We start from the raw sequence: 16,834 nt of genomic DNA, 5'->3' as shown, positions 1-16,834 counted from the left end.
ATTAGTGCTTTACTTAGCTCATATTGCCTTTATGTAGGCAAATGTATACTTCTTAAACTTTTGGAAACATTAAAAATATTTTCCAAACATTCCACTGCTATGTTCTTGTGATACTTGAGACTTGTGGAACCAAGTTTAGAAAACGCTGGTATAAAGGCGCTGTTGGTGCACTTCATTATCTTGCCTTGACCCCAAATAATGCCTTCTAACATTGTTCAAACCCCCATACTGCTCCAGTGCACCCTCATAATAGTATGATGGCTATCTTTGGATGGTTAAGCATCTTTCTCTGAAATAATAGGCTAATTATTTCTGATTTATCTTTTAGTGTGAGAGGTATAAGTAAGTATTGCACTACAGACTTGGAGATGTTTTTATAATGTTACAACTGTAAGATTATAAAGCATTATAATATGAATTATAATACATGATTATAATGGAAAGTCAGATAGCCATCATAAATTATCTAAAACATTTCAGGATATGAAGCATGATGTATATGACATGTTTTTTAATCCATAAATGTGTACTTTTATACTAAGGGGAAAACAATTTGGAGAGAAAATAAAGGCACCGTAATTAGTGGTGGTCTTAATGGAGAATAGAATAAATTGTTGAACTGCTGATTCCTATACTCATTCAGAGATAATCAAATACCCAGAATGATGCAAGGAGATTGAAAGGCCGTTCCAGATTAGAATAATGAAATTAGAAGGGGGATGAAGAGATGACAAATGGATAGAAAAAGAAAGAGATGGAAGGTTATGGGGAACAAAGGTACTCCAGGTCCCCAGAAGTACGAATGAAGCAGATAAAGGGCGATGACCCCTGAAAGTAAACTTCATGGGTTTAGTGTTTCCTCAGTCAATACCGTGCCTGCAGCAAACCAGGTTTCCCGTCTAGCTCAACTACAGAATTATTTTCAAAGCTGATCTCATTTCCACACCCACTCTGAGTGTGCTGTTCTACCTGGTCTTAGTTTTAGTATTGCCCAACCCCAAACTTGCTTTCTTGCCTTCTCTATTCAGGATTCCTTGTGGAAAAGGACAAATACATCAATAGCTATGAAGGACGGGGTAGGGAGAGTATATTTGAAGACATTTATCAATATACGTCAGCACAGAAATTGCAGCAAACAATGCTTCTGAATAATGTTCATCTTACTATTCAAGCTTATCATTTAGCTGATCTTCGTAAGATAATGGATCTAAGTACTAAGAAGGGGATTCCTTTAAAACCTTTGGGAATTATTAGTGAAGATGGCCTTCTTCCCTCCAATAAGATGTCCCCTAGAATCTTCATTTGGTATTGATCTCTCTTGACTTTCATTCTTTGGGAAGCTACCCTTTCTCCCTGTCTCCTCTGTGTTATTTCTCCATTCTACACAATCCGGTTCCAAAGGACACATGAGACTCGGCAAACAACTTGAGAATGGTTTGCCTGTAGGATTTAGTTAAAGGACTTTCATAAATCTCTATATCTGTACTATGTTTTAGTAAACACTTTGAACTAGTGTGAGGTTTTTTTAATCTGTATGTGCTTACAATTTTAAACAGCCTGTTTTTCATTGAATGAAAAGTTATTTAAATTCTTTAGCACTTTACAGTTTTTAGAAATTTCACAAACTTGATTCCATATAATCCCATAATAATCCTTTTTTACGAATCTTTTGCCCCTATGTTACCCCTTCCCTTCTTGCCTCTCACCACTGGGGACCACTAATTTGTTCTCTATATCCATTAGTCTGCTTCTTTTTTGTTTTATTCACTGTGTGTTCTTAGTTGCCTAGTCATGTCCGACTCTGTGACACCATAGACTGTAGCCTGCCAGGCTCCTCTGTCTGTGGAGATTCTCCAGGCAAGAATACTGGAGTGGGTTGCCATGCTTTCCTTCAGGGGATCTTCCCAACCCAGGGTTTGAACCCAGGTCTCCCACACTGAAGGTGGATTCTTTACTGTCTGACCCAGGGAAGCCCAAGAATACTGGAGTGGGTAGCCGATCCCTTCTCCAGGGGAACTTCTTGACTCAGGAATTGGACCCGGGTCTCCTGAATTGCAGGTGATTCTTTATCAGTTGAGCTACCAAAGAAGCCCTTCCAACTCTTTGCATCCCCATGGACTGTAGCTTGCCACACTCCTCTGTCCATGGAATTCTCCAGGCCGGAATACTGGAGTGGGTAGTCATTCCCTTCTCGAGGAGATCTTCCCAACCCAGGAATCGAACCCAGGTCTCCTGCATTGCAGGTATATTCTTTACTGTCTAAGTCACCAGGGAAGCCCTTTTATTCCCTAGCTTTACTTTTTAGATTTCACATATAAGTGGTATAATATTTATCTTTCTCTATCTTATTTCACTTAGCGTAATGCCCTCATGTCCATTCATGTTGTGCAAATGGCAAAATGTAATTTTTTATTATGTCTGAGTATTATTCCATTGAGTGTGTATATGAGTGTGCATATATATGACATCTCCTTCATCCACTCATTGGTTGATGGACACAGGTTGCTTCCATACCTTGGCAATTGTAACTAACGCTGCTATGAACTGTGGAGTGTGTCTCTTTTTCAATTTGTCACTTTTCTTTTTTTAGCTATATACCCAGGAGTAGAATTGCTGAGTTTCAGGGTAGTTCTATTTTTATATTTTTGAGGAGCATCCATACAGTTTTGCACAGTTGTTGTTGCTCAGTCTCTCAGTCGTATCCAACTCTTTATGACCGCATGGACTGAACCACACCAGACTTCCCTGTCCTTCACTGTCTCCTGAAGTTTGCTCAAACTCTTGTCCATTGAGTAAATGATGCCATCCAACCCTATTATTCTCTGTCATCCCTTCTATTCATGTCCTCAGTCTTTCCCAGCATCAGGTCTTTTCCAGAGAATCAGCTCTTCGCATCAGGTGGCCAAAGTATTGGAGCTTTTGCTTCAGCATCAGTTGTTCCAGTGAGTATTCAGGGTTCATTTCCTTTAGAGTTGATTGATTTGATCTCCTCGCAGCCCAAGGGCCTCACAGGAGTCTTCTCCAGCACCACAGCTCAAAAGCATCCATTCTTCGGCGATGAGCTTTCTTCACAGTCCAACTCTCACATCCATACATGACCACGGGAAAAACCATAGTCTTGACTAGACAGACCTTGGTTGGCAAAGTAATGTCTCTGCTTTTTAATATGCTATCTAGGTTGGTCATAACTTTCCTTCCAAGAGTAAGTGTCTTTTAATTTCATGGCTGCAATCAGCATCTGCAGTGATTTTGGAGCCCAAAAAAATAAAGTCTGACACTGTTTCCACTGTTTTTCCATCTATTTCCCATGAAGTGATGGGACCAGATGCCATGATCTTCGTTTTCTGAATGTTGAGCTTCAAGCCAACCTTTTCACTCTCCTCTTTCACTTTCATCAAGAGGCATTTGAGTTCCTCTTCACTTTCTGCCATAAGGGTAGTGTCATCTGCATATCTGAGGGTATTGATATTTCTCCCAGCAATCTTGATTCCAGCTTGTGCTTCTTCCAGCCCAGCATTCCTCATGATGTACTCTGCATATAAGTTAAATAGGCAGGGTGACAATATACAACCTTGACGTACTCCTTTTCCTATTTGGAACCAGTCTGTTGTTCCATGTACAGTTCTGACTGTTGCTTCCTGACCTGCATACAGGTTTCTCAAGAGGCAGGTCAGGTGGTCTGGGATTCCCATCTCTTTCAGAATGTTCCACAGTTTATTGTGATCCACACAGTCAAAGGCTTTGGCATAGTCAATGAAGCAGAAATAGATGTTTTTCTGGAACTCTCTTGCTTTCTCCATGATCCAGCGGATGTTGGCAATTTGATCTCTGGTGCCTCTGCCTTTTCGAAAACCTGCTTGAGCATCCGGGAGTTCACGGTTCACATATTGCTGAAGCCTGGCTTGGAGAATTTTGAGCATGACTTTACTAGCGTGTGAGATTAGTGTAATTGTGCGGTAGTTTGAGCATTCTTTGGCATTGCCTTTCTTTGGGATTGGAATGAAGACTGACCTTTTCCAGTCCTGTGTCCACTGCTGAGCTTTCCAAATTTGCTGGCATATTGAGTGCAGCACTTTCACAGCATCATCTTTCAAGATTGGAAATAGCTCAACTGGAATTCCATCACCTCCACTAACTTTGTTAGTAGTGATGCTTTCTAAGGCCCATTTGACTTCACATTCCAAGATGTCAGGCTCTAGGTCAGTGATCATGCTATCGTGATTATCTTGGTCGTGAAGATCTTTTTTGTATAGTTCTTCTGTGTATTCTTGCCACCTCTTCTTAATATCTTCTGCTTCTGTTAGGTCCATACCATTTCTGTCCTTTATTGAGCCCATCTTTGCATGAAATGTTTCCTTGGAATCTCTAATTTTGTTGAAGTGATCTCTAGTCTTTCCCATTCTGTTGTTTTCCTCTATTTCCTTGTATTGATCACTGAGGAAGGCTTTTTTATCTCTCCTTGCTATTCTTTGGAACTTTGCATTCAGATGCTTATATCTTTCCTTCTCTCCTTTGCTTTTCGCTACATATAAGTTATATAAACCGGGTGACAATATGCAGCCTTGATGTCCTCCTTTCCCAATTTGGAGCCAGTCTGTTGTTCCATGTCCAGTTCTAACTGTTGCTTCTTGACCTGCATATAGATTTCTCAGGAGGCAAATAAGGTGGTCTGATATTCCCATCTCTTTGAGAATTTTCCATAGTTTTTTGTTATCCACACAAAAGTCAAAGGCTTTGGTGTAGTCAGTTAAGCATTTTGCATGGTGTCTATATCAAATTACATTCTCAATAACAGTTTTGGAGAGTTCCCTTTCTCCAGTTCCTCATCAAGATTTATTTTGTATTTTTTTAATGGTCTTTTTGGTCTAGTATTCTGAATATTTAATTGTTAATCTGTACAGTTAAAATGTGTATTATTATTTGATGAACACATTTTCCAACTTAACAATTGAATTTATTTTCTTTGGAATATTCATAATGTCTGTACAGACAAGTGAAGGATGATTATCCCTATTACTTGCAGGTTGCTTAAGAGCCTGGGTGCTTGATTAAACAAGCTGGGTGAAATACGGCATAGGAGCTTGGGGTATGATGAACTCTATGTCCTAACTTTTGGCTCTCAAATACATATAGTAAAACAAATCCTAAATGGCATTTTTATTAATGTACATTTGTGTGACAGCTTATTAAAATAGCTCTTAATTGTTCTCAGTTAGCCAGATCTATTCAGCTCTTCCAAAGCCAGGCAGTAGCATCTCTTCCCCATTAAAAACATTTTAGAACTGTCCTCATCCGAATTCAGTTCTGTGTGCCCTCTCTTGCAGACTTTTTCTTTAAAACAAAAACCTGTGCTAGTCCCGACTTCTCTGTCTCAGCTGGCTGCTTTTCTATGCTATAACTTTTGCTGTCTAACCATAAAAGAGTGTCTTTATCAAGGTACATTACTTTTTATATTTTCTAAGAATGCTTATGTCTGAACCTAGAATACTCAAATTAAAAAACACTATTGTTGTTCTTGCTACTGTTGTTTTGCCCTCTTATGAAAATGTAGCAATTTACTTAGTACAGTGATCATAAGGCAAAAGGTAAACTGGATATTTATTTTAGTGTATAGCATGGACATTTTCCTTAATGAAGTCAGGATTGCCGGGAGAAATATCAATAACCTCAGATATGCAGATGACACCACACTTATGGCAGAAAGCGAAGAGGAACTAAAGAGCCTCTTGATGAACGTGAAAGAGAAGAGTGAAAAAGCTGGCTTGAAGCTCAACATTCAGAAAACTAAGATCATGGCGTCTGGTTCCATCACATTATGGCAAATAGATGGGGAAACAGTGGAAACAGTGAGAGACTTTATTTTTTGGGCTCCAAAATCACCATAGATAGTGACTTCAGCCATGAAATTAAAAGATGCTTGATTCTTGCAAGAAAAGTTGTGACTAACCTAGAAAGCATATTAAAAAGCAGAGGCATTACTTTGCCAACAAAGGTCCATCTAGTCAAGCTATGGTTTTTCCAGTAGTCATGTATGGATGTTAGAGTTGAACTATAAAGAAAGCTGAGTGCCAAAGAATTGATGCTTTTGAACTGTGGTGTTGGAGATGACTCTTGAGAGTCCCTTGAACAGAGAGGAGATCAAACCAGTCCATCCTAAAGGAAATCAATTTTGAATATTCATTGGAAGGACTGATGCTGAAGCTGAAACTCCAATACTTTGGCCACCTGGTGCGAAGAACTGACTCATTTGAAAAGACCCTGATGCTGGGAAAGATTGAAGGCAGGAGGAGAAGGGGACAAAAGAAGATGAGATTGTTGGATGGCATCACTGACTCGATGGACATGAGTTTGATCAAGCTCCGGGAGTTGGTGATGGACACAGAAGCCTGGCATGCTGCAGTCCATGGGGTCACAAATAGCTGGACATGACTGAGCGACTGAACTGAACTGAACTGAAGTCTAAAAATTATCATAACCTGAGGAGTTTAGGCAAATATGTATCAACATTGAAAATAATTACTGAAAACAGAAAGCAAATATTTACTTTTTTTCTGGAAGTTTTACCACCAAATCAAATACTGAATTATCGGAGACAAGGTGGAAAGGAATCTGATATTGGGAACAGCTAGTCTTGTTTCACCTCATGCTTCTGTCTGAATGCAAGAGGAGATCAGAGATTCAGCAGAGGTCCCTCCTATCACTTGCCGGGTGTTGAGAGGACAGTAGGGAAAGCCTGACACTCAGAAGGTCACCTGCTACTGGAGAGCAGCATTAGCCTCTTCTCCATATTTTCCCCTCCACATGGGTTGATAATTCATTTGGGAGCAAAGAGTAGGAGGAATAACAAAACCCAATCTGGCATCTTTTTTTCCAATACTGTTTATAGCAGGCTTGAATTTTCTGGGTTGTTTAGATGAGTGTTCAGTATAATAAAGTGTCCTTTAGTTCTCATTTAGCTTTAAATCCTTGTCTATGTGTTCCACAAGCCATTGCCTCAGAAGGGTGGAAGAAAAGAGTCATCAAGAACCCTTGTTCCTAACCAAATGCCCTTCAAATTTCTCTCTGCCAAGATTTATCCTTCCATCGTGAACTCTTCTCAGCTCCTCCTTCCATAAAGTGACTAAATCCTGATAGAATTTTTTGGTGGTATTTATATAGAAGGAATAAAAGGATGGAGCAAAAGCAAAACCAATACCCAGTTGTGGATGTGACCAGTGATAGAAGCAAGGTCCGGTGCTGTAAAGAGCAATATTGCATAGGAACCTGGATGTTAGGTCCATGAATCAAGGCAAATTGGAAGTGGTCAAACAGGAGATGGCAAGAGTGAACGTCGACATTCTAGGAATCAGTGAATTAAAATGGACTGGAATGGTTGAATTTAACTCAGATGACCATTATATCTACTACTGTGGTCAGGAATCCCTTAGAAGAAATGGAGTAGCCATCATGGTCAACAAAAGAGTCCAAAATGTAGTACTTGGATGCAATCTCAAAAATGACAGAATGATTTCTGTTCATTACCAAGGCAAACCATTCAATATTACAGTAATCCAGGCCTATGCCCCAACCAGTAATGCTGAAGAAGCCGAAGTTAATCGGTTCTATGAAGACCTACAAGACCTTTTAGAACTAACACCCAAAAATGATGTACTTTTTATTATAGGGGACTGGAATGCAAAAGTAGGAAGTCAAAAAACACCTGGAGTAACAGGCAAATTTGGCCTTGGAGCACGGAATGAAGCAGGGCAAAGGCTAATAGAGTTTTGTCAAGAGAATGCACTGGTCATAGCAAACACCCTCTTCCAAGAACACAAGAGAAGACTCTACACATGGACATCACCAGATGGTCAACACCGAAATCAGATTGATTATATTCTTTGCAGCCAAAGATGGAGAAGCTCTATACAGTTAGTGAAAACAAGACCAGGAGCTGACTGTGGCTCAGATCATGAACTCCTTATTGCGAAATTCAGACTTAAATTGAAGAAAGTAGGGAAAACCACTAGACCATTCAGATATGACCTAAATCAAATCCCTTATGATTATACAGTGGAAGTGAGAAATAGATTTAAGGGACTAGATCTGATTGATAGAGTGCCTGATGAACTCTGGACGGAGGTTCGTAACATTGTACAGGACACAGGGACCAAGACCATCCCCATGGAAAAGAAATGCAAAAGAGTGAAAAGGCTGTCTGAGGAGGCCTTACAAATAGCTGTGAAAAGAAGAGAGGTGAAAGCAAAGGAGGAAAGGAAAGATATAAGCATCTGAATGCAGAGTTCCAAAGAATAGCAAGGAGAGATAAGAAAGCCTTCCTCAGAGATCAATGCAAAGAAATAGAGGAAAACAACAAAATAGGGAAAAAAAGAGACCTCTTCAAGAAAATTAGAGATTCCAAGGGAACATTTCATGCAAAGATGGGCTCAATAAAGGACAGAAATGGTATGGACCTAACAGAAGCAGAAGATATTAAGAAGAGGTGGCAGGAATACACAGAAGAACTGTACAAAAAAGATCTTCATGACCAAGATAGTCACGATAACGTGATCACTGACCTAGAGCCAGACATCTTGGAATGTGAAGTCAAGTGGGCCTTAGAAAGCATCACTACGAACAAAGCTAGTGGAGGTGATGGAATTCCAGTTGAGCTATTTCAAGTCTTGAAAGATGATGCTGTGAAAGTGCTGCACTCAATATGCCAGCAGATTTGGAAAACTCAGCAGTGGCCACAGGACTGGAAGAGGTCAGTCTTCATTCCAATCCCAAAGAAAGGCAATGCCAAAGAATGCTCAAACTACCGCACAATTACACTAATCTCACACGCTAGTAAAGTCATGCTCAAAATTCTCCAAGCCAGGCTTCAGCAGTAGGTAAACTGTGAACTCCCAGATGTTCAAGCAGGTTTTCGAAAAGGCAGAGGCACCAGAGATCAAATTGCCAACATCCGCTGGATCATGGAGAAAACAAGAGAGTTTCAGAAAAACATCTATTTCTGCTTCATTGACTATGCCAAAGCCTTTGACTGTGTGGATCACAATAAACTGTGGAACATTCTGAAAGAGATGGGAATCCCAGACCACCTGACCTGCCTCTTGAGAAACCTGTATGCAGGTCAGGAAGCAACAGTTAGAACTGGGCATGGAAAAACAGACTGGTTCCAAATAGGAAAAGGTGTACGTCAAGGTTGTATATTGTCACCTTGCTTATTTAACTTATATGCAGAGTACATCATGAGGAATGTTGGGCTGGAAGAAGCACAAGCTGGAATCAAGATTGCTGGGAGAAATATCAATACCCTCAGATATGCAGATGACACTACCCTTATGGCAGAAAGTGAAGAGGAACTCAAAAGCCTCTTGATGAAAGTGAAAGAGGAGAGTGAAAAGGTTGGCTTGAAGCTCAACATTCAGAAAACGAAGATCATGGCATCTGGTCCCATCACTTCATGGGAAATAGATGGAAAAACAGTGGAAACAGTGTCAGACTTTATTTTTTTGGGCTCCAAAATCACTGCAGATGCTGATTGCAGCCATGAAATTAAAAGACGCTTGCTCCTTGGAAGGAAAGGTATGACCAACCTTGATAGTATATTAAAAAGCAGAGACATTACTTTGCCAACCAAGGTCCATCTAGTCAAGACTATGGTTTTTCCCGTGGTCATGTATGGATGTGAGAGTTGGACTGTGAAGAAAGCTGATGGCCGAAGAATCGATGCTTTTGAACTGTGGTGTTGGAGAAGACTCTTGAGAGTCCCTTATACTGCAAGGAGATCCAACCAGTCCATTCTAAAGGAGATCAATCCTGGATGTTCATTGGAGGGACTGATGCTGAAGTTGAAACTGCAATACTTTGGCCACCTCCTGCGACGAGTTGACTCACTGGAAAAGACTCTGATGCTGGGAAAGGTTGGGGGTGGGAGGAGAAGGGGACGACGGAGAATGAGATGGCTGGATGGCATCACCGACTCTGTGGACATGAGTTTGAGTGTACTCCGGGAGTTGGTGATGGACAGGGAGGCCTGGCGTGCTGTGATTCATGGGGTCGCGGGAGAGTCGGACACGACTGAGCGACTGAACTGAACTGATATAACATTTTGTTACGTGTGTTTTTATAGACTTTATTTTTTAGAGCAATTTTAGGTTTGAAAAAACTTGAAAACTTGAGCAGAAAGTACATAAATTTCCCAAATAGCCCCTGCTCTACACATGCACAAACTCCTCTACTATCAATATCCTGAATCAGAATGTTACATTTGTTATAATGGATTAACCTTTATTGTCACCGTATCTTCCAAAATCCATAGTTTATATTAAGATTCAATCCTGGTGTGGTACATTCTAATGGTTTTGACAAGTACACAATGTATCCACCACTGTAGTAGTATACAGAGTAGTTTCATTGACCTAAAATACATATTAATTGTCTTACTCCCCTTATATTTTGGGCTTCCCTCATAGCTCAGTTGGTAAAGAATTTGCCTGTAATGCAGGAGACCCAGGTTCGATTCCTGGGTTGGAAAGATCCTTTGGAGAAGAAAATGGCAACCCACTCCAGTATTCTTGCCTGGAGAATCCCATGGACAGAGGAGCTTGGCAGGCTACAGTCCATGGTGTCACAAGAGTCAGACATTACTTAGTGACTAAACCACCACCACCACCCCTTATATTTTAGTAATATAAAATTCTTAAGGAGTGGCTGTTTACTAAATTATCACTTATCCAAAATTTAGACGTTTTTATTTTCCTCAATTTTAATAACTTCTTGTGTTTCTTCATAGTAATTGATTTTGCTCTTTGGGGGACATTAATGACGGAAATGCCCATTTTACATGCATTGTGAGTAGGAAAAATTCAGTCCTCCTATGTGTTTTTCCTTTACTGCCACACTGCTAGCACATTCACAACATTCTGATTCCAATTTTTTTCCACAACAAGCAATTGGTTGTGACACCAACTATGTGTCCTACAATTTGACTCAATTCTGACACTTTCTACTTGGCAATACCGTCAGATCCCATGGGTTAAGGGCTAAGTCCCACGAGATTGCCCCCTGCTTCAGATCCCAGTTGCAAGGAGTATATCCCTAGATTTTTGACAATTTCTGTCTGAGTTGGCTAAAAATAGGAATTTGCCATAACCTCCTCACTCTTGGATTTGATTATTTGCTGGAACAGCTCACAGAACTCAGAGAAACACTTACTTACACTTATCAATTTATTATATAATCTTATAACATTATATAATAAAGGATGTGATGAAGGATACAGATGAACTGCCATATGAAGAGATACATACAGCAAGATCTTGGAGAGTCTTGAGCACAGGAGTTTCTTTCCCCATGGAGCTGGTTGGGGTGCATCACTTTCCCTGTATGTGGATGTGTTCACTAACCTAAAAGCTCTCTGAACCCCACACTTTTGGGATTTTTTTAAAGGAAAACTCACTATATAGGCATGATAAATCTCTAACTCCATTTCTAGCCCTTCTCCTCACTCTGGAGAATGGGGGTTGGGGTTGAAAATTCCACTTTTCTAATTATGGGTTGATTCTCTTGGTGACCACCTCCCATCCAGGATTCCACAATTGTCACCTCTTTAGAATAAAAGATATTGCTATCACTCAGGAAAGTCCAACTATTAGAACAAAACATGCTCCAAGTGCTTTTATCAGTTAGGAAATTATAAAGGTTTTAGAAGTTGTGTGCCAGGAACTAGGGACAGAGACCGACTTAAATATATTCTGTATGTTCACACATTGACAGGAATACATTGGAAATGATACTGAATGAATTGTTTCAAGAAAAGAGAAAGTTAACAACATTTTAATATAATATGTATTTCTTTTCATTTGCCTGAAGACAACCATGGTAGAACATTATTTAGACTTTAAAAACAGTCACATTAGAAAATACCACCAGTTTCCCCTTAGAAGAATTATTTTGTTTTTAAGATTTTTATGTTACTGTTCTTGAAACTTTCATGGTGTACTATTTAATGTAGTGTCTTAAACAAGGTGTTAGGAAAAAATATGTTACTTTGATCTGTTATTTTCTATAAAATATTCAAGAAATTCCACTTTTAATACTATGTTGTTATTGCTCAGTTGCTGAATCTTTTCCGACTCCCTGTTGACCCCATGAACTGCAGCACATCAGACCTCCCTGTCCTTCACTATCTCCCGGAGTTTGCTCAAATTCACGGCCACTGAGTTGATGATGCCATCCAACCATCTCATCCTCTGTCGTCCCCTTCTCCTCTTGCCTTTAATCTTTCCCAGCATCAGGGTCTTTTCCAATGAGTCGGCTCTTCATATCAAGTAGCTAAAGCATTGGAGTTTCAGCTTCAGTATCAGCCCTTCCAATGAATATTCAGGACTGATTTCCTTTAGGATTTACAGCTTTGATCTCCTTGCAGTCCAAGGGACTCTCAAGAGTCTTTTCCAGCACCACAATTCAGTCCTTCGGTGCTCAGCTTTCTTTACAGTTCAACTGTCACATCCATACATGACTACCATATAAGTTATTAAAATGAAGAAAGGATTTTCAAATTTATTTTATTGTATTTCAGTTCCTTTGGTGGCAAATATTGTACATAATATGGGATAGCATTTTATATATGTTAATATATGCATTTGTGTGTGTGTGTATTTAAGACTATAGCAATCTTGGTAACAAAGTAAGTATCCCTTATGGGATAAATAAAACCTACAATAAAATAACTTATTCCTTAGTCTTCCCCTCCCCCCGAGATCTAGATTTTTATTTCCTGAGTCTAGGACTTCTAATTTTTCTTTAATTTTTATGTTGTCAAGTTGTCAAATGTACACACTTTGAAAAATCAGATATATCAATGAGCATATAACAGAAAATAATAGTACCCTGATATATTTGTGTATGTATCTGTATCTTATGTAATGATAAAAATTTCAAAAGAATGTGAGATGTGTGTGTGCATGCGTGCTCCATAGTGTCTGACTCTGCAACCCCATGGACTGTGGCTCCTCTTTCTATGGAATTTTCCAAGCAAAACTAATGGAGCAGGTTGCAATTCCCTTCTCCAGGGAATCTTCCCCAGCTGGGGATCAAACCTGTTTCTCTTACACCCTCTTGCATTGGTAGACAGGTTCTTTACCAGCTGAGCCACCAAGTTAGCTCACTTTAAGTAATGGTAAAAATTTAAGAAGCGTGTGAAGTGGACTATAATTATTATTAGGATAAGCAAAGGATTTTAAGAATTGAGTAAAGTGCACTTGAAATCTCAACCTCTGCTCCATTCATTCACACTCCATAATAATAAATCATTGATTGTTTGAAAATGTCACTAGTAGGTGTTAGAATTATCATTTATCTTAGATAAGTAAGCAAACAAATAGTGAGTGTTCCTATGTTATTCATGTAAGATCACAAGTAAGGCATGAAAAATAGCTTGGGGACCAGGAAATTATTTTAAAATAGCATAGATCTTGGAGTTGTTTTTTTTCTCTTTTCTTTTCTAACCCTTAATGGTCGGGAAGATCCCCTGGAGAAGGAAATGGCCACCACTCCAATATTCTTGCCTGGAAAATCCCATGGACAGAGGAGCCTGGAGGGTTACTGCTCGTGGGGTAGTAAAGAGTCAGACATTACTGAGCAACTAACCTTTTTATTTTTAGATTGCCAGAAATGATCATGTATATATTTTTCAAAGAAAACCCTTGAATGAAGATTTACAGTTTCCTTAGAACCAGTTGTGGAAGAAAACTTTTCTTAATTCAACTTATTTTGATATTCACAAAAGTTTGGCATATTGGCTTTTATAGCACTCCTTTATAACATGAAGTAAATTACTATAGGGAAGAGAAGCATATGTATATGTCTTGGTATTTTGTCTCAGGTAATTTTGAAGATGGTTATGTGTTATAAATGTTATATTAGCAATGCTTCAAACAAAAATTTCTTAAACCCTGGGAGAAATAATTATTTTCCTTGACTTTACATTATAATGCTAAACTGTATCTCATCCTTAAAAGAATCATCTGGCATGTTTAAGGAATAACTGTGATGCAGTTTGTATCTATGACACCAGTATAGCCAGGGAAAATGTGAAAAAAAAATCCACTCAATGCTTTGTCATACTTCATAAAAAGAAATTTCAGTGACTCAAATGGAAACATTTTAGCTACTTTATAATTAGCATTGTTGGGTTATAAAATTAGAAAAATTCAAATTATATAAACCAAATTAAAACCCTTCTATATTGCTGTTCTGTAAGAGAGCTGATATTTCATAACATGGTGACACACCGTGTTTTCCTACTGTGATTTTTGTCTAGATTTTTAAAAAATGTTTGTATTTTGGATTTCGTCTCAGCCGCGCCGAAGTTGTGTGTGCAGGTCTGCCTGCTGTCCCCCGTCTTGCAGTCTGATTCGACGCCAGCACCCAGTAGGAGACGATGATGTTGGGCACCGAAGGCAGTGAGAGGTTCGTGGTGAAGGTCCGGGGCTTGCCTTGGTCTTGCTCTGCAGACGAAGTGCAGCGTTTTTTTTCTGACTGCAAAATTCAAAATGGGGCTCAAGGTATTCGTTTCATCTACACCAGAGAAGGCAGACCGAGTGGCGAGGCTTTTGTTGAACTTGAATCAGAAGATGAAGTCAAACTGGCCCTGAAAAAAGACAGAGAAACTATGGGACACAGATATGTTGAAGTATTCAAGTCAAACAACGTTGAAATGGATTGGGTGTTGAAGCATACTGGTCCAAATAGTCCTGACACAGCCAATGATGGCTTTGTACGGCTTAGAGGACTCCCCTTTGGATGTATCAAGGAAGAAATTGTTCAGTTCTTCTCAGGGTTGGAAATCGTGCCAAATGGGATAACATTGCCGGTGGACTTCCAAGGGAGGAGTACGGGGGAGGCCTTCATGCAGTTTGCTTCACAGGAAATAGCTGAAAAGGCTCTAAAGAAACACAAGGAAAGAATAGGGCACAGGTATATTGAAATCTTTAAGAGCAGTCAAGCTGAAGTTAGAACTCACTATGATCCACCACGAAAACTTACGGCCATGCAGCGACCAGGTCCCTATGACAGACATGGGGCTGGCAGAGGGTATAACAGCACTGGAAGAGGAGCTGGCTTTGAAAGGATGAGGCGTGGTGCTTATGGTGGAGGTTATGGAGGCTATGATGATTATAATGGCTATAATGATGGCTGTGGATTTGGGTCAGATAGATTTGGAAGAGACCTCAATTACTGTTTTTCAGGAATGTCAGATCACAGATACGGGGATGGTGGCTCTACTTTCCAGAGCACAACAGGACACTGTGTACACATGAGGGGATTACCTTTTAGAGCTACTGAGAATGACATTTATAATTTTTTTTTCACCACTCAACCCTGTGAGAGTACATATTGAAATTGGTCCTGATGGCAGAGTAACTGGTGAAGCAGATGTCGAGTTTGCGACTCACGAAGATGCTGTGGCAGCCATGTCAAAAGACAAAGCAAATATGCAACACAGATATGTAGAACTCTTCTTGAATTCTACAGCAGGAGCAAGCGGTGGTGTTTATGGTAGCCAAATGATGGGAGGCATGGGCTTGTCAAACCAGTCCAGTTACGGCGGCCCGGCCAGCCAGCAGCTGAGTGGTGGTTATGGAGGCAGCTATGGGAGCCAGAGCAGCATGCGTGGATATGACCAAGTTTTACAGGAAAACTCCAGTGATTTTCAATCAAACATTGCATAGGCAGCCAAGGAGCAGTGAACAGCAGCTACTACAATAGTGGAAGCCGATCATCTATGGGAGTGAACGGAATGGGAGGGATGTCTAGCATGTCCAGTATGAGTGGTGGATGGGGAATGTAATTGATCCTGATCACTGACTCTTGGTCAACGTTTTTTAAAAGAAAAACTTAAGTTTTAACAGTTTTGCAATACAAGCTTGTGATTTATGCTTACTCTAAGTGGAAATCAGGATTGTTTTAAAGACTTAAGGTTCAGTATTTTTGAACACACATTCATCTAGGATGTAACAACTAGGTTGAGTAAATTATTACTGTTAAATAATTTTCAGCTTTTCTCAAGTTAGTTCTATTGTAGGATGTACTTAAGCAGTAAGTGTATTTAGGTTAAAGCAGTTGAATTATGTTAAATGCTGCTCTTACATCACATTACATTGAACACTGTCTGGATGCATATTGAAAGACATGCTTTTTTGTAAAACTCAATATAGGAGCTGTGTCTACAATTAAAAGTGAAACATTTGGCATGTTTGTTAATTCTAGTTTCATTTAATAACCTCTGGCACGTAAGTTTAAGCTTTTTTTTTTTAAGTTAATGGGGGAAATTTGACACGCAATACCAATACTTTAGGATTTTGGTCTTGGTGTTTGTATGAAATTCTGAGGCCTTGATTTAAATTTTTCATTGTAATGTGATTTTCCTTTTAGGTGTATTGCGCTAAGTGAAACTTGTCGAATAAATCTTCCTTTTAGAAACTGAAAAAAAATAAAATAAAATGTTTGTATTTTGGCATAACTTTATTTATCTCATACCTGTGTGGGATCTTAAGGGGAAAAAAGGAAATGTGAGATTTCCTAGTTGTTTTACAATTTTCTCGTATGTTTTTAATTCAGGAGTTGGGCATAGAAATAGCAAATGGAGGATTTTTAAATCATATTATTATTACATTTGATTATAATAAAGCTGATGAAATCTATATGGAAAAGCTTGTAGTAGCCACATAAATATCATGCTAATTTCTTTCTTTATTATCATTAATCAGACATGAATTATTAATGGAAAAACTTATAATGATTTTGATTTGCAAGACTTTGTAATTTGTTAGCTTCTTCAAATTGA

General features: G+C 39.2%; 1 pseudogene; it reads left to right on the top strand.

The window, feature by feature from the left end:
* Positions 1-14,340: 14,340 nt before the first annotated feature.
* On the top strand, positions 14,341-16,491 carry LOC129552434 (heterogeneous nuclear ribonucleoprotein H2-like; annotated as a pseudogene).
* The last annotated feature ends 343 nt before the right edge of the window (positions 16,492-16,834 follow it).

The sequence above is a fragment of the Moschus berezovskii genome, chromosome 3, assembly GCF_049115385.1.
Source record: "Moschus berezovskii isolate FMDL1 chromosome 3, NW_MosBer_1.0, whole genome shotgun sequence".
In the NCBI taxonomy this organism is placed as follows: Eukaryota; Metazoa; Chordata; class Mammalia; order Artiodactyla; family Moschidae; genus Moschus; species Moschus berezovskii.
This window is presented reverse-complemented; position numbering and strand designations above follow the sequence as displayed.